General features: G+C 54.0%; 1 long non-coding RNA gene across 7 annotated transcripts in view; it reads left to right on the top strand.

The window, feature by feature from the left end:
- The window catches only part of LOC128900986 (uncharacterized), a 68213-nt gene extending 54817 nt beyond the window's left edge, over nucleotides 1-13396 (top strand). For 2 of the 7 annotated variants that reach the window (XR_008463395.1, XR_008463392.1), the window contains exons 6-10: nucleotides 4852-6008; nucleotides 6193-6960; nucleotides 7105-9140; nucleotides 11783-12004; nucleotides 12140-13396. This is a non-coding gene — a long non-coding RNA (uncharacterized LOC128900986). The remainder of the gene's footprint in view (nucleotides 1-4851; nucleotides 6009-6192; nucleotides 6961-7104; nucleotides 9141-11782; nucleotides 12005-12139) is intronic. The other 5 variants (XR_008463393.1, XR_008463394.1, XR_008463397.1 and 2 more) reach the window with 5 other exon arrangements.
- Nucleotides 13397-15093: the final 1697 nt, after the last annotated feature.

The following is a 15093-nucleotide window of genomic DNA, read 5'->3' as shown; positions in this document are numbered from 1 at the left end:
CCGGAGCCGTACCGCACTTTGGAGGGAGGCGGCAGCTTTTTCTCAGGCTGGTGGGACGACTCGAGATCGCTGATCTTGCAGCGGCGTCAGGATCTGCTTCCTCCGGAGCTGCACGATGGCTTCCCTTCAGCTCATTTTTTGGTGCGTGGATCAAAAACTTACAGAGAGTAGTGCTCTGTGGTAATCCTCCTGGAGGGGGGAAAAAAGAGAAAAGAAAAAAGAAAAAAAAAAAAAGCCGTTTAGAACGTTGAACAGGAACGGTCCAGCTGATTCCGGGCGTCATAAATAAGCGTCATGATCTGTCTCTGAATGCCCGCGCCTTGGAGCTGAAGTTCAAAGCGTTGACCCAGACCGAGCCAAGGGCAGAGACCGTAAAATCTGGAAGCGTCGCCGGGCGGAGGGGCACACCGCGTGCCTGGAGATGCTGCGGCGAGACGGGACAGAAGACTTTACGCTTGCTTAGAGCGTAGACCCGTGCAAGAATTCCCCTTATGCCTCCCCGGCTTCAGAGCCGCTATCAAATCCTTTTCTCATGCAAAGAAAGGGGCTCCCTGGCCTCCTGCCTCTGCGCCGTCAGGTTTGGGGCAGGTTTTTTTTTCCCTTTTGGTGGCCCATCAATTCAAATGCCGGCGGCTAGCAAAATTTCCAAGCGGTGGGGCACCTTCTTTTACACCTCCAGCATTGGCTTTTCCAAAGAAAACAAATAAAAAGCTAAGAAATGTCCTATTAGAAGAGCGGCTTGAGGCAGCGTTGCCTCTGTAGGGTTTGGCGTGAAGAGGAAAGGCAGCAACGCAAGGGAGAGGCTGGGAAGTCACTTGGCCGCGCGCGCTGTTAGCGTACCTAGCGGCGATCGCCGGCGGAGGAATCTTTCGTACAACAGGCAGAGATGTACTAAGACTCGGGGATGAAAGATTTTCAGCAATTTCAAGCTCAAAATACGATCCCGACGTTGCACAAGGAGGGGAATCTGTCAGGAGAGCGAGCCCTAAAGGAGGCCCTGCCTTTGCTGTCTTTTTGCTTCTTTAAATTACGTTTGGGAGTGGAGTTCATTTAAGATTCGTTTAAGCTGTTTCAGGTGCCTGCTTTAGGATGACGTGACCCGCACCCGTTGCCTCCGCTGCCAGTAAAGGCAGCTGTGGGTGCCTGGGTGACACGCAGGTGCCTGTGTTTTAAGCGTTTATAAACAGCCGGTTGAATCCCTCCCCGGGGTGTCTCGCTAAAATAACTGCTTCAGGCGACCCAGGATAAACGCCTGGTTTAAGAGCGACTTGGGAAGCTCCTCCAGGTCTGCATTATGTAGCCAGCCCCAGAATAGGGACGACAATCGCCTGGGTTTAAAATTACAGATTTAGGGGTGAAATGACGCGTGCGCGCCCGGCGTCGGTCCTGTCGTACACACACAGGCACCGGATCTGAACGTTTTCTCCCGCTTGTGTACGGTTCCTCCCAGGAGCCAATCCGCGACGAAACGTTTCAGTGGGTTTAAGCAGATCGATCCTGCCTTTCATTACAGCGGGTGCCAGGCAGGGCTTCGGAAAATTCTCTGCGTGTCAAGTGTTTTGAGTTATGCTTTCACGGAATATTGCAAAAAAAAAAAAAAAAAAAAAGAGATGTAACGACGCAGAAAAACATCCGCCACGTGTAGAAGGGACGTGCATCGTGCGTGTTGGACGTTGCGGTCCTCCGAGCAGGATTTTATGTGCCGCCGTCTCTTGAAAAGCAGGTGTCTGCGCCCCTGAGGGCACCAACAGCCTTGATGGCCCTGACCAGCCCCACCTGGGGGGGTCCCAAACCCTCCCTCCCCCCCGGGCTCAGGACCCCATTTCGCCTCAACATTGCAAGTTGGTGAAGGGACGGGGCGGGTTTGTGCGCTGGGGTGTTGCGAGGTCAGGAAGGCGATCTCTACATTCGCTCCTGTTGTATTTAGCGTGTAAATCGTAGCGCGGTGTCTCTGTTCCGGGGCCTTGGCAGCCTGATGTCATTATTTTTTTCCAGAATGAAGAGAGGGGGGGGCCTCTCTCTTTCCCCATCAAAGGCAGGGCGAGCCGCAACTTTTTATTTAGTCTGGATGGATGGAGCCATTGTACGAGGTTTAGGGCAGCAAAGGCCCACAGTAAATCCAGTCTTATCTGCACCACGTGGGAAAACTTCACAAAGGCGGTTGCGCTCCTCGGCTCCTCTCTGGTGATAGTGTCGTTGTCCTTCGACACCCGCCGCGTATTCCTTTTCCTTGTCGAAATTGCCACCTTGAATGATAACAGCTTTGGTTGTGATTTGATGAGTTTCCGTCAAGCGCTTGCCTGGACGTCGCACGACCGAGCAACCGGAGCACCGGCAACGCGGCCGTGAGCCCAGTGAATTGCTGGGTCTCAGAGTAATTATAAACGAGGGATCGCCACGAGGTGAATACGTTTCTAGCGGAGGACCTCAGCGAAATCTCCAGTTCCGAGCTCTCACGCTCCAGCCCCCCTCTCACCGCGTCTCTCCCAGGCATGGTTGCTGCAAAAAGAAAAAAGCCTTGTGCCTTGTCCCTGCGTCCCACCTTTGTGCCTGAGGAAAGGCACAGCCTGGCTTCTGTCCACTCCTCATGGCTTCCAAGTGTCAGGGGGCTCTGGCTGCAATCGTCTCAGCCACAGAGCTGGAGGAGGAGCGGTTGGTGGAGAGAGCTGCTGAGAGGGTAAAGGACCCCCTTTCCTCCGCTTTCCCCTACTTAGACAATGGTTCGGGTAGGAAGGGACCGTAAAGATCATCTCATCCCCCGCCCTGCCCTGGGCAGGGACACCTCCCACCAGCCCAGGTTGCTCCAAGCCCCGTCCAACCTGGCCTTGAACCCCTCCAGGGATGGGGCAGCCACAGCTTCTCTGGGCAACCTGGGCCAGGGGCTCACCCCCCTCATTTTAAACAGTTTCTTCCTCAGATCTCGTCTCAATCTCCCCTCTTCCAGTTTGAAACCCTTACCCTGTGTCCTATCACTCCCCTCCCTGCTCCAGAGTCCCTCCCCAGCTTTCCTGGAGCCCCTTGAGGGACTGGAAGGGGCTCCAAGGTCTCCGCGGAGCCTTCTCTTCTCCAGGCTGAACCCCCCCAGCTCTCTCAGCCTGTCCCCACAGCAGAGGGGCTCCAGCCCTCCCAGCATCTCCTCTGGCCCCGCTCCAACAGCTCCGTGTCCTTCTTGTGCTGAGGGCTCCAGGGCTGGACGCAGGGCTCCAGGTGGGGTCTCACAGAGTGGAGCAGAGGGGCAGAATCCCCCCCCTCGCCCCCCTGCCCACGCTTCTTTTGAGGCAGCCCAGGCTGCGGGGGGTTCTGGGCTGCCAGCGCATGTTGCTGTTGAGCTTCTCATCCAGCAGCACCCCCAGGTCCTTCTCTTCAGGGCTGCTCTCCAGCCATTCTCCACCCAACCTGTGTTTGTGCTGGGATTGCCGTGACCCAGGTGCAGGATCTTGCACTTGGCCTGGTTGAACCTCATGAGGTTGGCAAGGACCCACCTCTCCAGCCTGCCCAGGTCCCTCTGGATGGCATCCCTTCCCTGCGGCGTGTCGACCGTGCCACACAGCTTGGTGTCGTTGGCAAACTTGCTGAGGGTGCACTCGATCCCACTGTCCATGTCTCCGACAAAGAAGTTAAACAGCGCTGGTCCCAGTACCGACCTCTGAGGAACGCCACTCGTCACTGGTTTCCACTTGGGACATTGAGCTGTTGACCACAGCCCTTTGAGCGCAGCCATCCAGCCAGTTCCTTATCCACCCAGTGGTCCGTCCATCAAATCCGTGCCTTTCCAGTTCAGAGACCGGGATGTCGTGCGGGACAGTGTCAAACGCTTTGCATAAGCCCAGGTAGATGACTTCTGCACGGAGAAAGGCTGGTATGTGTCCCGTGGGGGTGAGCATCTGGGAGGCGGATCTCATGAGGGACGTGGGGTGGCAGCTCTCTGTCTGCGGGAGAAGGGGAGCGTGGAGAGAACATGGGGCGTGAGGAGACACGGCAAAAGGAGAGAGGAAGAAACGCACCGAGAGCGTGGGAGGAGACCACAGAAGAGGATGGTGGAAACGGGGTGGACCTGGCAAAGGAGGACGGGGATGAGGGGAGACGAAGGACTCGGGGAAGCGCCCAGTGAAGGGGGCATGGGGGCAGAAATGGAAGCGGTGGGCTGGTGGGCAGCAGAGCCCACAAGTGCCCCTTTTTCTTTGACCACAGCCTTTGCCACGTGGGGTTGGTGGTTTTTTTTAGGTTGGTGCAGTTTGGGGTGGTTTGTTGGTATTGTCAGTGTGGCTGAGTCATGAGTGAGTGACACCAGCCTGGTCCACCCCTGCCCCCTTCCCACTGGAGGCTGGACTCCTTCCCTGCTCCGTTCCCAGGGATGGTTCAGCTGGGAGAAGCCGTTCCCCTGTTGTCCCTCTCCACAGCTGGGGAAAATACGCTGCTAAATCCCCCTCAGTACATCCCTTCATTTTCATATTGCGTGCGTACTTCCTCATTTCAATTAATTATTGTGGAGTAGGATAATTAGAAGCTTCTGGTCATTGTCTCCGGATGTTTTGCCGGTGTCTTGCAGCAGAGCTGTTTCTTGCCTTCCTGAGGGAGATGCCGTATTTTTTATATTTCTGGTAATCTTTGCGGAGCAGCTGCGGTTCGTGTCACGGATCTTAACAGAAGGGCAGAGCTGACGCCGCTGAACTTACCCTGACAGCTTCACCTTGTTCCAAGCATCCAGAAGACCTCGCGAAATGGTGTTGCCTTGGGCTGGATCTTGTTCCTTTCAGTTTGCTTACGAGGGCAGCCCGTGTGGCAGCGACAGAGACCTCACTGAAGCGGTGATTTATCACAGCCGCGTCTTCCCTCTCAATTTCTTGCCAGAGGAGAAATTAGACCGGGAGTTTTGGCCCACGTGTCCAAGAGGGCACACGAAGCTGTCTGAGGGAGTTACACGCGTGTCAGAAACTGCTCAAAAAGACATTTCTCTCCGAGCGCGCCTGTTTTATCAGCACGCCTGGCCTTCACAGAGCTGCCCACGTCTCGTACCAGTGCAGGAGGGTGCTTCTTGGTTTCCTGAAGGCAGCAAAATATTCTCCTTTCTTCACGTCTCTTCTGAGGTAGGCTAAACTAAAATTTTTGGTACGCAGACAAGAGACGTTACTGTCCGCTATGATTCTTCTATGATTCCTTCTGTGATTCTCTTAGTAGAAGGCAGCTCCTCTCCGCTCCTCTCTCACCAGGGCGCAGGGAAAGGAGCACAGCCCACCGCAACCTACCACTGCCCTTTGCTCCTTGAAGACCGAAGCCCCAGCCAGGCACCCTGGGCAGACAGAAGTCTCCTCCGAGCGAGCGTGGTGGTTTGAAGCACCAAGCCCAGAGTCTACGCCTCTCAGAGCCGCCCACGGTGGCGCGGCGCAGCAGAGGGCCCAAAGGGCCACGCGCAACCGCAAGATCTGGTGAGGACCCAAGAACTGGAGACGGACAAAGATCTTGGATCCGCCTGCTAACATGAAGTCATCTCATCGCCTGATTGCAAAGCCAGGGAGCTGGGAGAGCATTTGAATGGCTGCTGCTGCTGCCGCAGTGATAAATTAGATAGCTTTGAGAGCACTTTAGAGCTGGGCGGAAAATTCAGTTGCTCTCCTGCCAATTTCCTCCTGTAAGTGGAATTAACGCTTGCTTTCGCTGCACTCTCCAGCCACGAGCAAGCGTCCCTTGTGCACCGTCTCCGAGGGATTTTGCTCCCTGGGAACTGTGCGTATGTGGACCAGCGGAAAGCAGGCGGAGGAGAGCCCTCGCTGCACGCACAGCGCCGAGGGGAGCACCGCAGGAACAGGAGCCCATTTTGGCCCTTGCGCCTCAGACAACTTGGACCTGGGTCTGAAAAGCGAGGTTTGACACCACCTGCGAGGCAGCGGGTCGCGTTTGGTTTTTTTTCCTAGGAGGTGGGTGAAGAGAAGCTGCCCGGGAAGGAGGTTCGGAAAGTTGAAGGGGAGATGAGGCGTTGGAAGCAGCAGCCGTGCTCCATCAGGAGAGAGGTAAGTGAGCGTTCCCCACCACGATGGGATTTTTAAAGCCCAAGCTGACACTTCATGGAAAAAATAAACCGACCACCCGAGCTCTGCCTCCAGATGCCACAAGATCTGGACATGATGATCTTTAAGGTCCCTTCTAACCCGAACCGTTCTTCTATGATTCGATTTGCTGGCTCGCAACGTGCAGGAGACCTGGTGTTGAAAAGAGGCCTCCAGCTTTGACATCGATGAAGCAGAGCAGCAGGAGAGCCGCCAGGGGGGCAGCACCCACGCCAGGCAGTCCCTGACACCCTCCCTCCTCTCCCATGCCACCCACGGGACGCTCAGGCCAGGTTTTAGAACCATAGAATCTGAATTTTGTGCCTGAAATGACGAAGGAGGCAGAACGAGAGAAGGGGGATGGGTCAAAATAGCTGGGGTTCCCAGGCGTGGGGGCTGTTTTGCAAGGAGTGAGGAGACCGTTGGCTTGAGCTGGAGCACAAGAAACACATCCCCGTCCCGAGACTGGAAAAAGAATGCGCAGGAAGGGACACAGAGCTGCTGAAGTATGAGGTGCCGGTGTAGATTTAGGAAGCTGGGTGCGCGAGTGCACGGCCTGTCCCTCTGTCCGGGGGATGTGCCGTTCCTTGCAAGATGCAAGAACAGAAGTTCCCAGATGAATACGGGATGTATGGGAAATTGTTTTAAGAATTAACCTTGGCAGCTCTCAGTCGGTTTAAATCAACGCTTTTTTTTTTCTTTCAAATGTTTCACGAAGCTGGACCAGCCCAAGTGCGGGTGGTCGTTTCTGGTAGGGTCCGGAGTGACGGAGCTGAGTGGGGGAACACGGGCTGGAGAACAGGAGAACCCCCCTTTTTTTGGCAGAGGATTCCTACCTCGCGCTTGGTAAAGCTTTTGGGAAGAATCCTGCTCGCCTTCAGTACTGCAGGCTCCGGAGATGTTCTGTGAGCGGCTGGTGAGGGACAAGGACAAGGTGGTGCTGTGGCCCCTCGGCGGGGGGTCTGCCTGACCCCTTTTTTCCGGCAGTGAGGTGTATAAGACCTGGCATGTCCTGGAGCTGCAAGGAGTTTTGTAAATCTGTTTCCTGCTTTGTCTCCAGGAACACGTCCTTGTTTTCCTGGAATAAACGAGTTTCCGTTCTCGGCTTGTCCCTGTGAGCAGCGTCAGCCTCGTCTCTGAAAAACGTGAGGTGGATCTGCGGCACGTGGTGGCACAGGCTGGGCTTCTCTCCATCCAGGTGCTGGGATTTATCCCGTCAGGGGGGAGGGTGGGACCGTTCAGGGGAACATCCAACGGATGAGCGGCACCTAAGCAAGGCTGCTCTCCCACCGGCTTTGAAAGGATTGCAGGGGATTTGCTCCGAGCTTCTGCACCAGGTTTGATTCCACCCTACGCATCATCCGCCGAGGCTGACGAGGGAGCCTGTGGCTCTTCACAGCTGAGAGAAATTTGGGGATCTCAGGAATTGGTGTGTTTTCCACTGCCCAGTGAGAGACAGCGAGTGACGCCGATGACCAGGACAAGGTAAGACAGCTCTGGTGGCTTCAGCCTCGGACAGTCCACTCTCTTGAAGGGACGTGGGTTTGGGCAACCCCAGGTACGAGCAGAACCGGGACATCTCGAGGGCAGTGGCATCTGACCGGGGCATTTCCCAGACATGGTCCAGGCAGGAGCTGGTCCTCTCTACTACAGGGTGCGCAGTCTCCTGTCAACCTGCCTCGCCGTCCCCTGCAGATGCTAAATGCAACGTGAAGCCCGTTCCAGGCTTTTGCTAAAAATCTCTGCCTAATTTATAGCCTAAACGTCTTCATCTGCACATTTGGGCTTGCTCTGAAACGTTTTTTGCATTTGGTATTTGAAGGAGCCTGCGTATAAGGCACCTGCTTAACTTCAGGCAGTGTAAGAAGCACCGATACATTTGATAATTAAATGTTTGCTGCCACCTAATTGTCCCTTATTACCCATATTCTTTGAGCCGAAAGCCTGTCTACTGGCACTCTCCCCAGAGTGCTGAGCTTCAAAGAGAGCCGGAGAAGAGTTTCTTTTCTTAAAGCACAGTATATATTTAAAACGGAGCCATCTCCAAAACTGTCAGGAAAGAGATAAAGAAATTGAGAGAATAGCGAACCCAGCGGGCTAATTATAAACAGTCAAATATAGAAAAAACAGCAGATTGCAGCAAGCTGATAAAATGACAAAGCAATAACACTGAAAGAGCTCGCGCTTACCTACAGACACCAGAGCTCTCGGATGAGCGTGGTCTCGGCTCCAGTAATTTTCACCTGCAGCTCTGCAAACCTGGCCTCTTTGGTGCTGGCAGGGTGATACGGGTCTGTATCCAGAGATCAGCTGCGGTCACCAGCTGGACTTCAGCCTAAAACCAGAGGAGATCTGGCCTCCTGCATGAGTTTCCAACCACCTCTCTGCCTCAGGCTGGCTTTTCCCTGGGTTTTGAAAGTCCGCCCCACGGCTCCGCTCCGGTTTGAGTGCCGGCCCCTGCTGGGTTGGGTACGACCCGCCGGCTTTGGCTGCTGCTCGGGCTCTGCGTCTTGCAGGAATCCCAGGAGGAGCGCGGAGGGTTGAATGAACTCCACGCGCCGGCAACGCTGCAGCCACCTGGCGGGTTCACGCTCCTCCATCACACGTACTGAGCGAACGGTCGCATTCGCACAGGCTTTCAGCGAGGGAAGCCGTGTTTTCTCAGCTATAAATACAAATGCATTCAAGGCAGTTTAAAGATTTTTATTTATTTTTTTTTTTTTAAAGGAAGAACAGCCTGTGTGCGCGAGCAACTCTATTTTCAGCCGCAGCAACTAAGAAAGGTTTTGTAGTACTTTCAGTTGAACTTTCTGGTGGTTGTATTTTCTCCTTAGTTTTGAGCCTGTCTTGAGAAAATGAGGTTTATGCGCAAATACAGGGGGTGTGGCTGGGGAAGCTCATCCGAGCGGATCGTGGAGGGCAAATTAAGGCCCGGTTATGGGGTGAATGGTGCGTCGGTAGGTGCGAGCAGTCAGCAATCCTGAGACACGTTGCTCCAGGGAATGGGATACATCCGCTTGGATTCCAGCCCGCAAACCCTGGAGATGAACGTCTGAGCTGCGCGGGGCGGTGGAGAGCACGGGGCACCTCCTGAAGGTGAGTCAGCTCACGCTGGGACAGGTGTCAACTGCTGCGTGAGTCATCCCCGTTTCTTGCCACTGGCTATAAAGGGACCAAAAACCGATGAGCTCATTGGAGACATCGACTTTGCGGCTGTCTAAATTTGGATAGATGACTCTCACCAGTGGGCTTGACAGCCCCAGTGATGAAGGCTCGGCAGAGCTTCTGCATCCCTGCAGGAGGGGTGGCAAGAGGCACCGAGGAGCTGAAACTGGCTCCACGCAGCCTGGGAATCGCAAGGCTTCTGAGGATGGGTGCTGGGACGCGGTGGGATTAGCGCATCTGTGTTAGAAAATTAAACGTGCCTGGGACCGCGCTCAGGTCTGGAGGCTAAACTGTAACGGTGGGGTGTGTATCTACGCCACTAAGCTCTCCTCAGAGGAGGATGCCCTCAACCAGAGCCTCTTGGGAACAGTCCCTCCCCTGTGCCTGGAAATTATTTGACAGCGAGCGCTGGCTTGCACGGCATGGCCAAAAACATGCAGGAAAGCGTTCAAATGATGTGGTACTGAGGATGACAGAGACCTTGTGCCAAGGAACATCTGACACCTTTTAATTTACGAGGGGAGACGGAAGCGCAAGGCTGCGCTTCGAGTGGGGGACTGGCATTTGCCAGGCTGGGAGCTGTGGATTCCCTCCGGCACCCAAAACCTGAGCGGCGTCTGCATCATATCTCTTAAAAAGCCCAACTTCTGCGAGTATCTGGTGGGAGCGGATTCATAGTTTGGGCCTCAAACGTTTGGGGTGGCAGCCAGCCCTTCTTGTAAGAGCAACAGAAATTGATTCTGGCTTAAATTTTTCCCAGCAAACAGCAAAACCTCCCCGAATGGAGACCTCACGCTCTTCTTCCCACCTGCTTTCCCTTCCTTCAAAAGGAGCGTTTTGCTGCCCTCCCCCGTCTAAAGGCAGGCAGAAAAGGCGCCGGAGCGTTTGTAAATGACGCTTTCGGGCCTCTGGGTGGAGAGGGAAAAATCGCAGGGTGATGTTTGAGGGCTCCGCCGCAGCCCAGGCTGCCCAGGGCATCGTCGCTTTTGGCTCGATGCATCCCCGGGTCGGCTGGGCTGAGCCGACAGCCGTCCTCAGCCTGCCCGTGCCGTGGCACACACCAAAACTACAACCTGGCAGCGACAACGAGCAGCTGGGGACACGACTGCACCCACCAAACTCACCTTTGGGTGGAAAAATCCAGCTTTGGCTGAAGCAAACGATGCGCTAAAGCTGTTCCCTCGACGCCTGCCCCTGCTGCGCTCTGAGAATGAGACTGAAGCATCATTTTGATGTGAGAAAAGGCCAGATAAGGGTTTTATCTGGGATGTCTCAGTCTGAGAAGAGAAACTGAAGCATGTTTCTGTCTGGACATCCCACGCTGGTCTTCAGGGGCTGCCTGCCTGGATCCTCAACCAGCTTGCGCTGTTATCAGCCCTGCCTTGCTATTGTGCTCCTTAGGTGACAATCTCCTTCGACCGCAAGAGGAGAAGAAAGCAATCGCTTATCAGTTCAAACCTGTCGCATCACGCCTCTGTTCAAGGGACTTTCCGTTGCTTTGGTGATTCCGGTAGTAAGGGACATTGCAATGCGAGGCAGTCTCTCCAAAAGGTCTTTAGGAAAAAGAGGAGGATTTTTCTAGGCACTGACAGGCACTGCTGCCCCTGTGACGTTTGGACTCTGGCAGCAGAATGAGAAACTACAGGGAAAGGTGGACAAATAGAGGGAAATGACCCTGTTGTAAGAGCCAAATTACTGCCCTCCAGCCCTGGAGGTGACCTGGGTGTCTGCAGAGACATCAGGTATCAAACACAAGATCATAAGGTCTGGCCACCAGTATAAAACAAGCCATAGAAATTATTAATAAGCCCGTGCATTGGCTTCACGTGGCAAGGCTTTGGTAGTGGGGGAGGCGCAGGCGTGGCTTCTGGGAGAAGATGCCAGAAGCTGCCCCCACGTCGGGCAGAGTCGTTTCTAGCCAGCTGCAAGACGGAGCCACCGCTGGCCAAAGCTGAGCCCGTCAGCGATGTCGGTAGCGGGTGTCTGAACAGAGATGCACCACAGACCTGGGTTCCCCCTAGGTCCTCTGAGCACAACTCAGCACAATTCGGCACAACTCAGCACAAGAAGGACACGGAGCTGTTGGAGCGGGGCCGGTGGAGGCCATGGAGATGCTGGGAGGGCTGGAGCCCCTCTGCTGTGGGGACAGGCTGAGAGAGCTGGGGGGGGTCAGCCTGGAGAAGAGAAGGCTCCGCGGAGACCTTGGAGCCCCTTCCAGTCCCTCAAGGGGCTCCAGGAAAGCTGGGGAGGGACTCTGGAGCAGGGAGTGTCATGATAGGACACAGGGTAAGGGTTTCACACTGAAGGAGGGGAGATTTAGATTGGATATTGGGAAGAAATTCTTGGCTGTGAGGGGGGTGAGCCCCTGGCCCAGGTTGCCCAGAGAAGCTGTGGCTGCCCCATCCCTGGAGGGGTTCAAGGCCAGGTTGGACGGGGCTTGGAGCAACCTGGGCTGGTGGGAGGTGTCCCTGCCCAGGGCAGGGGGGGGATGAGATGATCTTTAAGGTCCCTTCCAGCCCGAACCATTCTCTGATTCTATCTTCTCTCCTGTTGGACGTCTGATCTGGCGTTAGGACTCCCTCCTTCATGACAGCAGGCTCCGGCTGTGCTCCGTGACTCAAACGTGCTCCTGCCCAGATGCCGAAGCCCCCAAAGTCCAGGCGTTGCATCCGTGCCCTGCGAGCCGTGCGATAACGCTGCCCGTGTTTGGCGGCAGCCCCTGCTGCTCACCTGCTCTTCCCTCATTTTCCTGACATTCTCCCTGTTCCTTTGTTTCTGTTTTTGTCTGAGCTTTGGTATGTGAATGTTTGAGCTTGTTTATCTTTTTCAGCTGAAAAACTCTACAAGCTCCAGCAAAATGCTAATAAGAAGCATTAGCTGGAGCTAATTGAACTGCTTCTCTGATCCTCCATAATTATCTCCTCGTACAGCACCTACCCTGAGAAAGGCTGTCTAAGAAAGGCAGAATGGATGCCAGAGATAATCGGATACAAGATCTGGGAAAAGCATTTAATTTTCTTATCCAAATTAAGATTTTTTTTTTTTTGGATTGATTACCTCACTAAATATTTGCTGCGGAGAGCGAACTGAGCTGGTGCTGCTGGGGGCTGCGAAGGGAATGGCGGGTGCTCAATTATTTACGGACTTGCTTGGCTAGCTGAGTGTGCGCCAGGAATGCAAAGAGAGCCGTCGCTGCGAATCTCGTCGGAGATTTTTCATTGGGAGTAAAAAGCAAGCAATGACAACGGGGAACGTTCTCCTGAGTCCAAACGCCGAAACGTGCCCGGTGATAAATTGAGCTGTCACCGGGGCTTGATTATCACATCCAGAGCACGCCTTCCCCCAGTCTTTCCCCAAACTCCTTGAGTTTGCAGACAAGGAGCAGGCATCGGGTCGGCACAGACCTTCGAGGTCGGCAGGTTGCGATTCCTCGCGGCGCCTTTAGAAGTCACAATTAATAAATGCGCGAGCGTTGACCTAACCTAGCTTGTAGGTCTTCTATCGGTGGAGCCCTGAGCTGGGTTGGACGTTCTTCACGCTCGGCCTGTGGGGCTGAGTCCTTGCCGCGCGGTCAACGCCTCGCTCGTCCTGATCTTTCATGTGTCTCCGTAACTCACGGAGACAGAGACGGCTCATAACAATTAAAACCAGATTTATGAACCGTGCAGAGATGATGCAAATTGTCCCAACGTTTTATGAGCGTGGTCCAGGAGAACTGCAGTCACAAAACATGCGGTAGACTTGCAAGTGAAGGAAAATTCATGTATTCTTCCAAACGGGAGAAGGGGAATTTGGCAGTGGTAGCTATTAGTAAGCTATGAAATATGGGTTGCTGTTTAGGAAGCTCAAATACGAATGAAAAGCTATCCAGCCAAGCAGAGCTAGCGATGTGAATGGTTTTATACACACATATATGTAGAATATCTCAAAAAGACAAGGAATCCTTTCAGTGGCATTGCACATCTCACTGGTTGCAGATGCTCAAATTGTTGTTAAAAATCTGGACAACCTTAGACGGGTGGAAGTCACCTATTTAGGGAGAAGCGGGATAATGTCATCTTGCTTTCACAGCAAAACGGGAATCGTATGGCCCCCAGGCTGCAGTTTGGGAGGGCTGGGAGGAGATCATCCCACTTTTCCACCAAACTCGGGCTGGCAAGTAATGGTCCGGTCTGTTAAAAGCTGCTGGTCAGGACAATGCCCCATGAGGATTCGGACTTACTCCTGTCTGTGCTTGTAGGTAGGTGCCCGATTGCACTGGCCCATCGTGGTTCCAGCTGTGGAGTCAAGCCCGGACCAGGGACGGCGGCTGAGACCTCGTCCGCAAAGAGGTGAACCACCTCATCCCCGTTCCTTCACGCAGCTAGAGACATTGCTCGCGTTTAGTCACCCCGTTACGGTGTTTCTGTTTCTTCGGTTGTGACATTAACGAGGCGAGATGCCAAAAAGCATCTGCTAATATTGAGCATATAATTATAACAATGATACGATCGCAAGTTCAGCTTCGCTCGCTGTTATGAGATGGCGCTAATCTGGCCGATAAAGGGAACTATGTTGATGTACTATACGGGCAAGCTTCTTTTAGGCCTTATTTACACCCTACGTTACTGAAGGCATCTACATGTTTGTCTTTATGTCTATTTTCCGCTTGTATTTTCCACTAATAGGCTTTCATCCTGATCAGCTGGAGAGAGGAAGAGCGCGACGCCATCAGTGCAGTTTGTGGACGTGGCAAATAACGTGCTCGGTCTCACCCCCGGCACCACGTGGGACGCGGAGCTTCGCCTCTATCGGGCTACAGTAAATCCTAACCCACGCTCGATTTCCCCTCAGGTGCTCGCGCTGGAGCCGGGGAATACAAGGGACAGCGAAGAGCAAAGGATCGGATGGGTGCGTGTCCTCCAGGGCCCTGGGAAACGAATGGTTCTTGCGGATAAACCTTGCTTGCCCCTGCAGGACTGTCTCTGCGCCAGTTTGCACCTGCTCCCTGTGCACTTGAAGATCTTCTGTAAACTGCCCCAAAAAGGGTTTCAGAGACGTTTTCTGTCTGCAGAACCCCCGCCTTACCACAGTATTGGACTGTGCAGACAGGAAGCACCTTTACCTACGCAGAACCATTTCTGGACTCCTTCAGCTGCCTGATCCATCTTGCCCCTGGCTAAGGAGATGACCTCATCCTTTTGGCCCTGAATCTACCAGGACATCCCCTCAAAGGACCAGCCCCTGAGCACAAAGTCCCCCTCGGTCCCCTTTCTTTAACACACACCATTTTGAACAGGTCGGAGGGGACCTCTTTAAGAAGGTTTGGGGACAATCCCTTCATTTGACATCCCTTCATTCCCTGATTGAAGGAATGGATCCGTGAGGTCCTTGGTCTGCAGATGCGAAGGCAGAAGTTGGTGTGACACCACTTTGTGGGTACTCCTACAGTGCTTGGCTTAGATGAAAGGTCCAGGAGATGCCAGTTGAGCTTGCTTTTTATCCCACCACAATGGCATTGGCCTTGAAGGCGCTAATAGGCCTTTAACGACCCTGACCAGCCTCACGCCACACCGTCTGCCCATGGGCCCAGGAGTCCCATTTCAGCTCAGCTGCCTGTCCTCGGGATGTCCAAGCACTCTGAGGTTACCCTAAACAGCTGATGGAGTAAGATCTGATGTTGTCTTAGTGCTTGAGTTCCCGTGGCCGGAGGACCGGCACCCCTCTGCCTCTCCATTGCATGAAGAAATGGTCTTGTTGTAGGAAAACTTTGCAGGAACTGTCTCCATGGGTCTTGTGACAACCCTATTTTATTTTCCCAAACTTCCTTCTGTTTGGCTTGCCCTAGACATTGTTTTCCTGCTCTACTACAGGCTCTTGCACTTGCTGCTTTGCTACTGAGGTG

The sequence above is a fragment of the Rissa tridactyla genome, chromosome 23 (assembly GCF_028500815.1).
Source record: "Rissa tridactyla isolate bRisTri1 chromosome 23, bRisTri1.patW.cur.20221130, whole genome shotgun sequence".
In the NCBI taxonomy this organism is placed as follows: domain Eukaryota; kingdom Metazoa; phylum Chordata; class Aves; order Charadriiformes; family Laridae; genus Rissa; species Rissa tridactyla.
Note: the sequence above shows the minus strand (reverse complement) of the source record. Positions and strands in the feature narration are given on the sequence as shown.